The sequence below is a fragment of the Thermobia domestica genome, chromosome 8 (assembly GCF_964235325.1).
Source record: "Thermobia domestica chromosome 8, izTheDome1.hap1.1, whole genome shotgun sequence".
In the NCBI taxonomy this organism is placed as follows: Eukaryota; Metazoa; Arthropoda; class Insecta; order Zygentoma; family Lepismatidae; genus Thermobia; species Thermobia domestica.
Window position 1 is genome coordinate 231065000 of NC_137461.1, and position 15134 is coordinate 231080133.

General features: G+C 36.4%; 1 long non-coding RNA gene across 1 annotated transcript in view; it reads left to right on the forward strand.

Moving 5' to 3' along the window:
* Positions 1 to 15134, forward strand: part of LOC145691954 (uncharacterized) — a 37291-nt gene that overhangs the window by 21783 nt on the left and 374 nt on the right. The window contains exon 2 of the long non-coding RNA XR_014132594.1: positions 1888 to 1984. This is a non-coding gene — a long non-coding RNA (uncharacterized LOC145691954). The remainder of the gene's footprint in view (positions 1 to 1887; positions 1985 to 15134) is intronic.

Here is a 15134-nt window from a genome sequence, read left to right on the forward strand (position 1 = left end):
CTTTGATTCGGGAATCCCACAGATATACGTCCATAATTTGCGTAAGTAGGAAAAGGTTTCAACATTCAACAAAGGTGTAGGAAGAGCTTGTTGTAAATTCGATAGAAATAACGCATGTGTCGTCAGTTGCATTTTTGAAGTCATCCCTGAGCGTATTTTGAAGATCTTCAGCTAAATGTTTGTGAAAGTGAAGCTGTTGTGCCTTTCCTTCGTTTTCAGACTCACTATCCGTAGCTTCTATTGCTATTTCAAGTCTGTGGCAGACATTACACACATCTAATTTTGGTGACCCGAATTCCAAATTAAATTCTGTGCAAAATATCTTTGTGTAGTGTGATTCTTTGATGGTATGGTCTTTCGGGTATTGTTTCTTGTACAGATCAAACATTTCCTTGAGAGAGAACGTAGGCATCTAGGTATTGTCTATTGTAGTTTGAGTGCCTTGAATAATGGCTCATAGTTTTTGGAAAGGAATTTATGTGTGCAATAAATTTTTGCCTATGATTCTCATCTATTACCTTCCTCTTCTGTCTACGCAAATCACTCCTAGAAGATGAACGGTTTTCCAAAGGAGTCACCATTCCTCTTACAACCGGCTTCTCTTTTCTTATATTCCATGAAGCTTTGAAAATTTCTTCAGGCACACTTTTATTCTCATTTCAGAAACCTGGACTTCATAAGAAAAATGTTTCATTCTCTTCATTTTTGGCTGTCGTTTTTATTTCTACCGGTTTGATAAGACAAAATAGGTAAGCATTTTGTCTGTTGTAATTTTGTATTTGATGAAAACCATCAAATATTGGTTTTCTGTCTTCCATTTGTATTTTTTGAAAGCATTTACATTTACAGACATACAGAAGGCAGTTGCTTAGCAGGGACTCTTTTGCCTGTTTTTCTTCTAACATATTCCTCACCTCTTGCCCTTTTCAGCTTGATAATATTGTCTTCATAAGTCTCAGGTTTCGCTTTCTTTTTCTGGATGATTTTGCTTCCGGTGCTTTACTGTTGGTCTCTGTTGCACGGCTAGAAGGAGGAATACTACTAGTTGTCTGGATTATTGCTCCATCACCTGGAAGATGTGTTACTTCTAAAAAAAAAACCTTCGCAGTCCGCTGGTACAACCGTTTCTTCAGAAGAGTTGCATAGTCCGGATTCACTATTACTGACACTTATGTTTCTTCCTCCTAGTGACCTGTTACTAGTCGTCGGCTCCCATGTTGGGACGGAACTCGATGTTTGATGTACCTCCGACTTATTTTTAACATCAAATTGTCAATCTGACCGTCTTCAGATGTAACCTAAGACACTACGCGTAGATAAATGATAATGTTCATTTAGGGCTTCTTTAGCTTCTCGACCACTTAAAGATTTCACTGGAGAGGTTGAAACTTCATCCTCAAATAACATATTTCGTATTTCTTGACTTAACAATGTATTGTCGCCCATTGTAAAAGTTAGAAGTAGTTAAGTGGGTAACATCGCAAAATGTTGATTGTTGTTCAATAGTTGCTTTGATTCAAAGCGCCAGTAGACAATAACTGTCTACACTCCAGTAGACAATATTAGCAAAAGTGCCGAAACGCCATTATCCAATTAACCAACGTGTTCACACACTATTTTTGGAGACAGGCGTTTGCTACGGAGCAGAGATAGCCTAGGCCTATTACCTTAATAGCACCTAGACACATACTGACATGCTCAAACTTGCAGAAAATACATATAGGCCCTACCTCATTTTACCGGAAATAGATCGATACGCCCTTATCCAAATTGCCCCTTCATATATTAGTATACTTTCAAAATCGATTGGATATTAGCCGATTAACCTTCTGTAGAAGCCATTATCTTCCTTGTAATTGCATTGTTACAATGTCGTTTCTTTTGCAGGTAGGAAATGCAACTTCTCTTCTGAAATCCTACTTTAAGTTTCTGGCAGAGTATGTATGTTTGGATCTATGAGCAAGCAATATCGAGGTTCATACATGTAAGTAATCAGTTTGGTTCATTTTTAATTGTTCAAGTACCCCGAACTACATAGTATAGTGGAATATATGTAAAGGGATGTATACAATATACGAGTACATATTAAACAATTCTTGATGTGATATTCGAAATTAAATAACAAAATTTATGGTGATATACTTTGTTTCTAGGCAATTGAGAGTTTAGTGTTATTACTTTAAAAGTATATCTTCAGGAATATTTCTTATGGAGACAAACCAGTGACGACGCTAGAGGAGGAAGGTCAAGTGGGGCGACCGCCCCCTGGTGGCTACTCCTGCCCCTTGTCTCCCCAGACTCCTACAATCGTAATACATTCTACATATGGTATTTTATACGTCAGTACACCAATGTCATTGTCAAATTGTACTAACCATTCATTTACTACGTGACAGATTATGTTCAATCTTTCTTTGAGCGTATGGATATTCATGTATACTTCTATTTTCTAATTTTGCGCTTTTTCCGGTAAATTTTAGTCATAGTTCTTTCTTGTGATTTTTAAATTCCAACAATGAGAATAGTCAACATTGTAGATCCGATTCAACTGAAAACAGAACTTTCATTGTGCCTAGCAAAAATATTAGAGTTAGTCGACTTGTTTTCTTCACATTGAATCAGCTTCGGTTAGAAACAAAAAAGGTAAAACCATTAATTATATTATATACATTAAATAAATCGTTTGTATTTATTCATATTTGAAGTTTTCAGTTACACGTTTTGTTTTATTTAAAGCTTCTACGAATACTTTTTTTCTGAAATATTATTATCGGCATTCAATATTCACAAAATGGGCTTAAAATAGCTTAATTTGCCAGTAGCAGAGCTTAAGTTTTGGAGGAGATAAAAATAGTTGTGCTTTCCCTTACTGCAAATGATGATGATAATAAATATATGGAATTAAATTAACTCATAATAAAATGTATTGTCAGAGTGCTGATCTTTAGTTAGTAATTGGTATGTACTAGTGCTCCCTTAGTTATTTTGCTTCAAAGCACTGACGTGGCGTCTACCGTATTGAGTAGAAGTGTACGAGGAGCTACTATAAACTTCGTAGCCCAACCCAGAAGGAGTGCACATAAAATGATGAAATTTTAGTTGTTCTACATACTTCCCCGAGGTTCAATACACTTCCTTTTGTACAGTGCTCCAGTTTTCGCAGACTAGTTTAAAAAATCTGGAGACCTCCTCGCACCACTGTTCGTAGCACTACCCTTATAAGATCTAAAATGGTGTCTTTTCAAGTGTTACTTGAGTTTGGGAAATAAGTACCTGTAACAGACGGAGCTAAATCTGGAGAATAAGAAGGATAATCTATACATTGAAATCCTAGATCATGCAATGTCAGTTGTGTTTGCAGTGCTTGATGAACTGATGCATTGTCCTGAAGGAACATAATTCTTTTTTTTTTTTTCATTTCCCGAGGCGTTGTACTTTGAATTTTTCTTTCAATTTTGTAAGTAGTAATGCAGAGATTCTGCATTAAATGTCTGAGCCTTGGGCAGGTAGTCTGCGTACGACTCCATCTTTATCCCAGAAGAATGTTGCAAACACTTTCTCAGCCTACTTTTGTCTCATGAACTTCCTGAAGCCAGGGAAAAATGAGTGCTGCCACTCAATTGACTGTTATTTCGTTTCAGGATCGTATTGATACAACCATATTTCGTCCATGGTTACTATTCATGACGGAAATTGATATGCATTACGATCAATATGGGAGAAGACTTCCCTTGATGCCGTTACTCTTTCACTCTTTTAATCTCCTGACAGATTTTGGAACCTATTATGCCAAGAACTTGCGCATGCCCAAATCATTATGAGTTGTGCTACCAACGAGTTCCAGAGAATTGTGCACAATCTTTGATACACGTTTTGCTGAAATTCTGCAATTTTCAAGAATAATGTTACGAATTGCATCTATGATTTCTGGGACAGTCACTGCTTTTGGTCATCCTGAATGTAAAGCATTATCTGTTGAGAAATCGTCACGTTTAAACAGTGTCACTCACTTCTTCACCACTGTATATAACGGAGGAGAGTCCCGTAGTGTTTCACTGATTTCCTCATGAATTTACTTCGGTGGAACAAACATTTTATGACAGCTGTGATCTCGTTGTTCGTGAAATTCGCTGGTTGGGCGCACATAATCACTTCAGAGTCCTGAAAAACACAATATGAATTTCAGTATTAATATGAAAATTTGTATTTCCACATACAGAGGTATGTTTCTTCAAAACTGAATTTCACCATTCTAGCTACATTTCTTTTGGCTTGGGCTACAAGGTTCTCATCAGTCCCTCGCAATATAGCATATATTAGTACCCAGTGGCGTATTTAGGGGGCTTCCGGGCTTACTTACTATAGTAAAGTATATGAAATATCTTGCAGATTTTCACATTTTCAGGCAAAGCCCCCCCCGAAAGTTAGCAAAGCCCCTCCCGAAACAAAATCGTAAATACGCCACTGTTAGTACCTATGATATAGACGAATGTGTTACTTGTAGCACGCGCAAAATTAATTGAATTTAATGTTTAGGCTATCAAAAGTTGCATTGAAAAATATTTCATGTGCAGACTGTACCTTATTTATTGGTTACAAATTTTACTTGAAATAAGTTTAATTTATAATTATATAATATGAGAACAACAACGAAATACATGTTGTACATGTACAAGTTGTACATATACGAACGCCCTCCCCATAAAATGTATTATCTGCCCCTCCTTTGCCACCCTAAGAAATTAAAGCTGGCGTCGTCACTGAGTCAAATTTGAGCATTTCAAAACATTTGGACATGCTGTTTGAAGGTGAACTTTAAAGGTATTTTTTCCATCTCGTTTCTTTAGTTTAGTATTCCTTTTCCTAGCGAAGCTATATAAAATGTGGACTCAGAGTTTAAGATGAGATATGAAATATACTCTCGCCAGGAAAAGAAGCAAAAGAAAGACGAGATCCCTTACCATAGTCAAGAGGAAGTAATGTTTGCGTTTTCATGAGAGTATATATGGAACGTTATTCAGTAACAGTCTTTGCAAGATCTGCTAAGCGAAACACAAAGCAAAATGTGGAAAAATCAACTATATAACTACCATACCGATTCTCAAACTACGTAAAACACAAATTTTATGTTCGTACGTGCCCTTGGCGCGGGAGACCCGGGTTCCATTCCCGGCGGGAGCTCATGTGATTCGGATTCCACGTTAATCAGTAGGTCCACGTCTCACATAGCCTCGCTGCTGTAAGGGACGCTAAACTGAAATTCAACTCAACTCAACAAATTTTATGTTGCATTGACACAAACAGTTACAGAATGAGACCGGTTCTACTCTGGGCCTTAACTCTGTACTTGTAAAAACATTCAAAATTATATTTATAAAAACAATCTGGCTTTTACTAAATTAAGCTCAAATACGGTATAAGCCAATGCTAGAACTCACGATTTTCTGAAGAGAATAGTTTCAAATATTGTACATAGTAAAAAATGGTGTTAAAACAACTCACTGAGGTTCCCACTTTTTGTTTTGTTTTGTTTTTAGTGGCTAGCCAGTAACGGTTAGCACACTGGAAGAGAGTTACGCCTTTTATAGAGAAAAGTAGTACATATAAGTAGGAAGTAAAAGATTGAGAGAAGGTTTCAGGCATGTTATTTAATGAATACTTTATTACAAGTATTGCGAAGTCTGAAGGATCCTTACGATCCTTTCGTATGGTACTACACTATAGCTAGAGTAACAACACGGATATGTATAATATTCCTGCAATTTTTATGATATTTTAAGATTCGAAATCTTGTAATTTTTGCAATGTTTGGTGATACCTCTGGTAGGATATGGAATATAAGGTGACTCGGGGGAATAACGCAATCGAGGAAATACAGATGGCTATGTCTAAGATAGTTTCAAATAAATTTAGTAGGCGGCATATGGAGTATGCGTATTACTAGCAACCAGTGGCGTATTTAGGGAGGCTTCCGGGCTTAAGCCCCTCCCGAAATCTTACTTACTATAGTAAAGTATATGAAATATCTGGCAGAATTTTCACATTTTCAGGCAAAGCCCCTCTCGAAACAAAATCGTAAATACGCCACTGCTAGTAACTAAGCCACGTGACAGTTTTACGTTAGATGCGAGTCATTCTTCTTTGTGTCTTGTGCTTTAAGTCCTGAATACGTGATCACTGTTGTTATTTACCTGTCTTTTGCAGTCTACTGAAAATAGGAGCAACAATATGTGACGTAACAGAGCAGCTAGTTGAAAATTACACGTTAAGACGTCTCCGAATGTGTTTTTCCCCTTTTTTTAAACATCGATAATTGTGCAATAAGATAGTAAGAACTTACATTAATAATCTAGTTCAGCACAGTTCCTTCTCAAAATGAGAGGTTCTTAGTGTGGGCAAGGAACACAATGCACAGTTGTACGAATCGAATTTATTTTTCAATTCTTGTCTTAATAATAAATAGATTGTAAAAACTTCAAAAGAGAAGTTTAAGTGTGAACGGAAAAAATGAAATTAAGTTTTACGTTCCACGATTATGCCGTATGAACAATGAATGAAATGGTGGAATGAAAGAAGTGGGAGGAAACTGGAGAAGCCATGCACACAGTGTTTGTCCACCACAAAGCCGACTTGACGCGAGCTAGGATCGAAACAGGGACCCCAAGTACCAGAGCTGAACGCTCTCCCACTGAGCCCCCCACCCGTGTAATAATATAAAATACGTCTTTCTTGTCTTATTATTACTTGAGTGATACAATTATTCCAAACATTTTGACTGCATCCTATTTCACCCTTAGAATTAAATTTCATTCTCTCTTATGTAAGGGTTATTTTTTGATTTGGAAATAGTAAATCATCGAAACTTCTTTAAGAAGATCGCTCTTTGATTTTGGTTAGAAAAGTATTGGTGGTCGCTTAGAAAGGCTTCTCACTAGTTTCGATTAACTGTACAAAAATGTATGTAATGTTATTCAGTTCAGAAACAGTAAATAGGCTACAGGTGAAGCACGAGTATTTGGTTTTCGAACAGCTTCAGATTCTTCAAATGTTTCTTTTTCTTTAAAAAATAACAACTAACCACTAGGATTTTTTAAAACCTAGTACCTACTCCACGAGCCGCATTAAAAAGTAAATTTCCTTAGGGCGCTACACACAAATAAAGCACAATGATTTTCAATCATTTATTGCCACAGATACAGCACCGGTGACCAGGGGTGGACTGGCCATAATCAAGTACCGGCCCGCTGGCCGCTGCGCCCTCCTCACATCAGTGCCTTTGCGCCTTCCTCGGGAGGGGCTAAGACCCGTCTTAGCCTCGGGAAGGCGCACAGTTTCCTCTCTGAACACATTAAAAAAGCTACATAATTATTTTATAAATTCGCTAGCCTATGGCCAGCTAGTGCTCCACCCCAGACCCCGGTATTTGCTCGGCCTGCGGCCTCGCTCTTTCTGTTTTCGGCGTGGGAATGCTATTAATGATACTAGATTTACCTCTAAATATATAGATTTGACTCTAATATCGGTCATTTTGGACGATTTTTACATATAACCCTTACCAACCCCACACTCCGCCCCAAATCCTAGTATTTGCTCGCCCTGCGGCCTCGCTCTTCCTGTTTTTGGCTTTGGGAATGTCATTTTAATGATGTTAGGGACCCTGAAATGTATAGATTTGACTCTAATATCAGTCATTTTGAATGATTTTTATATATCAACCCTCCCACGCCCACTGCTCCGCCCCCAGATCCCATCTTTACTCGGCCTATGGCCTTGCCCTTTCTGTTTTAGGCTTTGGTGGTACCATTAATGATCTCAGCGACTTCGAAATATATTGATTTGACTCTAATCTCGGTCATTTTGGATCATTTATACATGTCTCTCCCTCCCACTTCCGCCGTTAGGGGCGTTAGTGGAGTTATATACCAAGGCTGTTTTATGTCACGCTATAACCTATGTTTCCAAAATTTCGTTAAAATTATTTTTCTCGTTCTTACGTTATACCATTGAAACCATTTCTACTGTTATAACCCCCATTTAAATAGCATTGGGTTCAAGTTTCCACCCCCTCCCCCTCTGCAAAGGGGAGAGTTGGGGGTTGCTAACCCCGACAGTGTTGATTACCTGGTACCAAAGAATATTTATGCCAAGTTTGCTCAAAATGTTGAACCGTCTAGGAGGAGAAGTGAAACATACTCATATACAATGGCATTTATAATATAGTAGATAGATTATTTTACGTATATATGCACCGACTGACGATATTGTGGATTTAAGGTCTACAAAATGTGATGGAGTGAAGTGCAATTCTTGCTTTAAGTGCGCCTTTGATATGATTCTGCAGTACAATATGTACTCAAGACTCTACACAGGATTATTCAAAGTTTATAAGTATCTCCTTACATTACCGGCAACACAAGTGCCCTGTGAGCGAGCATTTTCAAAGCTCAGATACATAAAAACAAGACTCCGTTCAAGACTTACAGATGAACATCTGGAATCATTGTTCTTGACGAACTCAGAAAGAGACATTCTGACCAAAGTAGACAACAATCTTATTATTGACAAAATGTGTGAGAAAAGCAAGGAGATGCGAAGGCTCCTTCAAGCATAAAGCAGTGACTTTACTTTCATTTTCCAATTTTTGTTTCTGAATTTCTTTTACCGCTAGGTAGGTATATAGTTCTAAATTTACTTTTGTTAATTTGTAGTAAATGTTTCATGTTTACTTTCTATCAACGGTTTTAAAAATAGATGAAAAATAAGTTAATGTTATGATGAACATAGCTTTAAGAGGACGGAAGTATGAAAAATAGCATAAGCCCCAAACTTAACTTAACAAATCTTCAGTTATTATTAGGCTGTTAACAAATGTAGCCGAAGAATTTAAACAACTGGTGTGATTTTTGTAGTCTCAGTTAAAGTGTGCGATTTATATAGGCCTAATATATTTAGTACTCAAGGTGTCTTTGTTTATGAAAATATTGAATTTGTATAATTCTATCGTGATTAACTGCAATAGCTACTTAATCTTTTGTTGTTGTTTTTTTTTTTGTGTGTGTGTGTGTCTGTGTACTAATTTTCCGGGGGAAGCCCCCCGGCACTTTCTTTTATTAGGACGGGGTATTCCATACAAGCGAAAGCCTCGGATGGACGGCGCCCTCCCAGAGTATGTGACCGCGCCCTTTTTACATAGCCAGTCCACCCCTGCCGGTGACAGTACTTTCAATATAGTCACCACCAGAATTGAGACACTTTGACATACCATGGTATCCAGTGGCGTATTAACGATTTTGTTTCGGGGAGGCTTTGCCTAAAAATGTGAAAATTCTGCAAGATATTTCATATACTTTAGTAAGTAAGATTTCGGGGGGATTAAGCCCGGAAGCACCCCCTAAATACGCCACTGATGGCATTAATTTTTATATCCAGATGTAAAAGTTGGCCACCTGTGAATGGAATCAGCGTATAACAACCGTCTACAATTGTTTATCACTATCAAAATCCTTATTGGACAGGCATATTTTGAGATGTAAGAGGGCATGAAAATCTTTCGGAGCAAAGTCGGCTATGTGCTGGGATATCTAATCTTCTTCAGTTATTCCATATCCATTGGGTCGTGTTTGGCCACCCATCATATAGCCTTCACCGCGTTCTGAGCGATTTTTGTCTTCTTACACCTTAATAAATCTATGTCCGTTAAGCATTTTGATAGTGATAAACGATTGCGGACGGTTGTTTTGTGTTTATTATCCTTAGAAAATTTGCTCTCTGGACGCTCCTCATATAACTTTCGCATATACCTCAAAGTTGAATTCCAAAATGAAATCTTTGTTTAACGTTCCACGATTATAACGTGTAGGCTAAAACAGTTTCAGATGAAAAGAATGAATGAAGCAGTGGAATGAAGAAAATGGCAAAAATAGGAAAGCCCCGAGAAAACCCACGCACATGGTGTTCAGTTGAATTAGATTTGTTTTTTCCATCTTAAAATCCAGTTGTAATGGTCTGATATGTATCTTTTAAAATCTTTATCTTTAGATTCAAGAAAACCAAAGTTGGAAATTCCACCAAATTTCTGGTACCGGTATATATTTGTAGCGTTTGCGGGGCACAAGGATACTTAGGTTCAGTATTGTCAAATGCTTCTATCACTGAGATAACTGCCTTAGGCTGAGTCCAAAAGATATAAGTGCGCATTCGAAGTATGCTTATTTCCGGAACTGACGTCACCTAGTGTGTCAAAAGGTCCAAGTTCACAAGTCTGCGAGTGCACAGTGCGTAGTGTGCAAAGATGTACACTACGTTAGTACACTTGTGTGCTTAACATGGCTGTTCCTCGTAGTAGAAACATTATCAAAATGACCTAATAAAATTTTAAAAGGCATACTTTAAATATTTTTGTTGAGGTGAATATGTTTGTAAGCTGATCTTATAATAATTTACTTAATAAATATAGCCTACAAATTAGTGATTTTCTAAGTGGAATATAAAAATGTTACACAAATAAACGTATGTATGTATGTTATTCTCTGAGTTCGCAATGGAATTTAAAATAGTATAGGGAAAGCAACCAGACAGTTTCTTTAATAATGCTATAAAGGCATTTGTGCTTAAAATATTGCATGGTTTATGTAGCTTAATTGTGATAATTAGACTATCGGTAATGCAGCTATTTGTACGTAAATTACAAATTTCGATGACATGTGGATTAAAATTTTAATCTTTAGCATAGAATAATGAATATCTAGATTATTTATTACCCAATGACTACAGCTATAGCTGCAAATGTTAAGTCATAGGTAGATAGGCTTAATTTTCCAGTTTCGATTCTAAATACATTCCTTTCAAAGCTACCATATTTCCTTGCACAGTCTGAGTGAGGGACCGTAATATGCCAATTACCGTACATTTTGTATTTTTGACAGCTAACTAAAAGTGAAATACAGGTCATAAATTTCTTTCTACACATTTATCAAATATTTCACACATTTCTCTTAATTCATATAATCCGATTACTGTATTCACTATGAAACGATTATAAACAAGTCATTCCTTCCGTGGAGTTAAAAATGAGAGCCATTACATAACATGCATACTGTATGTTTAATAAAATCATCTCTTAATTTTCATAAAATTCTTATTATATTAGAAGCTTTTTTTTATGGTTATACTTGGACTAGAGGATTTGCTGCGTAACTGCAGATTAAGAATATGGAAACACCAGTGGCGGTTTCTCTTAATGTTTGCATGTTTGTACAAATCTCCTTCCAATATTTTCAATTTTTGTTTGTGCTAAATCACTTTTCGTTTTATTGTGAACATAATCTTTTCCTAAACAAGTGTGTTTGAAACGGGATTTGCTAGTTGCTTTCTGCTTGGGAGTTTGCCAAACTCCCCCAGCTGGGCCACTGCGGGGGATGCGAGGATCCTTATAGTGTCTCATAAGGATTCTATATGTTTGCAGATCTTTTGCAAGCAAATCTACCAAACAAAAACAACTTTTCCAAAACAAACGCTTTGGAAGTGGAAATTCTGTACCACCCCTCCCCCTGCAGTATTGTGGCATGGTTCTCGCGTGAAGGGAAATGGTCTGCTCCTTTGTGACAATGCTGTGTACCGTAATCAAGTCGCATACAGAGGGGGGAGGGGACTTGCGCCTTGCCTAAATGCGAGATTGCCAAGCGGTCATAGCTATTAGTCCTGTCAACCAAGTAAGATAAGGCGGCTATGGAGACAGTAAAGACGACCCCGTGAAAAGTGAAGACAGATTGAGGGTGTAGGAACACCAAGGGGAGCTGGGAGGCACACATTTTTTTTACATATTGTAAGATTTCTTATTCGATAAAAATCTTTTTAAAAATATATTGTCAAACTTGATCCCATTCGTCATAAAACGTACTTTCTTAGTTTTTAGTGTTTTGTTTTTACTGCTTATAAATAAACAAAACGTGGGGCCCCAGAGGCTCCCTCCTTGCTAGTAAGTCAGAAAGAGGCGAACAGTATAAGTGGTTACGTGGATGTGAAATTAAAAATACTGGACCTTATGCAGAGTCGTTCTGACGCATGATTAATACCATACTAAAGAGTTCGACTAACATATGTTTCCTGCAGTAGTCAGGTTTTTAGTATGACACTAATCATAAGTCAAAACGATTCTGCATAAGGCGGACTTCGTTTTGTTTTCCGTGTTTGTTGTTCGGGGCGGGGGAAAATGCATGTAGTAAAAAAAGGTGTTGTGGATATCCAGCATCTGCACGACAAAATAATAATAATAATAATAATAATAATAATAATAATAATAATAATAATAATAATAATAATAATAATAATAATAATAATAATAATAATATGAAAATTCGTCAGCACATTCTTAATGTTACTTTGTTGGGAAATATGAATATTGCTGTTCACTAGATGCTGGTTATAGGTGGTCCATTCAGAATCAAAATCAAAGTGACGCAAAACAGGTACGTGCTCAATATAATCATCAATTGTAGGCCCTATTCGATTTTGTGACGGCTTCGAACTGGCTTTAAGAAAACATGACGATACAGACTCCTTCAAATCCAGGAGTATTTCGTGGATTAATTTATTTCAGTGCTGAACTTGACAGCGATCTCAAGAGTCATTTAGAAAACGCAACTATTTTTAAGGTACGTCAAAAATCATAAAATTAAATTTTCCATTCCATGCTTGAAATATGCCATGAAGAAATCGCTATTATTTATACTATTATTTATTATTATTAGACCCTATTATTATTATTATTATTATTATTATTATTATTATTATTATTATTATTAAACTTTTAATATTTATTATAATATTAATAATAATGAAATCTATAGTGTGCACCGTAAAATTCAGAGAACGAACCGCCACTGGGAAACACTATTTCGAAGAGTTACAGGTAAAATCTTATAGATTCACAAAGAAAGAGTAACATCTAAGGAACTTAATTATTAGCGCTACATGATAGAAATAGTCCAATCAGTATGCCTGTAACTGAAGCAATACGATAGAACTACCACAACTACAGTGTCACTGTTGTGTAATCTACCGTACAGGAAGTAATTATAAACAATATGAATTATATCCCAAAGTAGTTTTGCGCCACATTATTGTAAATAGCACTCCCCTCAGTACATTTGGTGTTCTAAAGCTTTTGTAAGTTGATTTCCTTTCCTTTGCAATGAAATTCCTGTTACTTCGCAAGTGTCATCAGCACCCTAACCATTTGATGCTACTCTCCTCCCAGTGGATTAATCAATATTTCCTCGTGCAAGAATACGTAATGGAATAGAATATCGCCAATAGTTCAGTGGGTTTTATGCTGTTACGAGTTTATTGTCTACACAAAACAATATGTATATAGTTATTGCCTTTACGCTCCGCTCTTGTTAATCTGCGCATGAGAGATCTGAAATGGCAAATATTTGCAGGTGCTGCAAAGCTGAAGCTGTTGGGATACATAAAAGAAACTTTTAAAAAATTTTATGGTTGCCTATATTGTCAATCTGTACGATATATTTATCTTTAATATAACTGGAAAGGCATTCATCTTAAAAAAAAAAAAAAAAAAAAAATAGTCTATTTTTTTTCTAGCACACGAAGCGACAATTCTGATTCCCCCGATAAACTGGCAGTAAATTTGGTACATCTGTTACCCAAGGTGTCACGATAGGCCTATATGTTTCACCACGATGGGACTCTGGAGCGAAGTGCGGATCAAAAGTTAATTTGACGAAGTGTACACTCCATTCCTAGACTTCGAGGGTGCATCCTCGAAGTATGCACTTTGCACTTTAGGACACGGCCTTGGTCCAGAGTTACCTTTTTTACACAAGTTTCTTATGTTAAATAAATAAGAGATTTTCGTTTTACAGTGTAGAAAAAACTACGCTGCACTTCCGAATTATGCGAATTCGATACTCAAATTTGAAGCAGTACATTTATTACCTTTGGGTGCAACAGAGGAATAAGATTAAAGATCTTGCTTCTTGGACCCGGAATCCATAGTCATTACTTATTATTTCTTAGTGTTTTTGCTCTGTGGACATTCATATTGAAACAAGAAGTGGTATTTCATGTCTATCATTTTCGGTTGAAACAGAGGAGTAAAATTAGAGGTGAAACTCTTGTCGCTTTCTATTTCCTTTTATCTATTACGCGATCAATGTTGAAACCTAAAATCATAGATTTTCACCATTTCCGGTGTGAATAGATAAGAAACAGTCGAGACAAAGCTAATTTTTGACCACTGAATTTGTTTCAAGAAACCATTTTCCGTTATCTCTTACTGTTTTCGCTGTATGGAAGTAAGTATTGAGACCGGAAGTACTAGTAAATTTCAACCACTTTTGATTTTGGCAGAGCGTTGGGGGTGATGATGGTATGTTGCCTTGAAACGCGAATCGACTGAAAAAAAAAAACGCATCTCGAGATCTTTTACCATTTCTTGCTTTATGGCAAAAGCAATATTGAAACTGAAAGTACTACGAAATTTCAACAATTTCCGGTTTCGGTAAAGTATTGTACTTATATAATGATTATATATTCTCTTGAAATGCACAATGGATTGCAAAAAACTGCTCGTCGCTATCTGTTACCGTTTTTGTACTTTGTCGATAAACGTTGAAATCGGAAATTGTTGTTAGGAGATTGTTGAAAGGAGATTAAACGTATTCTTGGAATATTAAATCGATTGCAGAAAGAAAACTTCTCAACATCTTTTATCTTTTGTGCTCTGATTGATACCTGTCGACAGATGGATGGACGTACACTTATGTTCAAAATGATTGTCGCATATCTATAACTGTCTTCTGTAAGAATATAGTTTGATAATGATTTTGCAGGGTACTTTTAATACGGATACTATGTGTAGAGTCGGGAAATGTATAGGCCCCATTTGTGATAAATTTCATAGGAAAAGAATTATAAATACGAAAATTAGAATGAATAAAACAAAATGTTGGTAAATGGACAAGAAAGTTTTGTTTTCGTTTTATTGTTCTTTTAACTGCTCTTTTGACATGAAATTTGCTACATACATGTCTTTGTCAATTATACACATACTAACATTGTAAGAAATACCGGACGAAATCATTATGAAATTATAATCCTACAACATATAT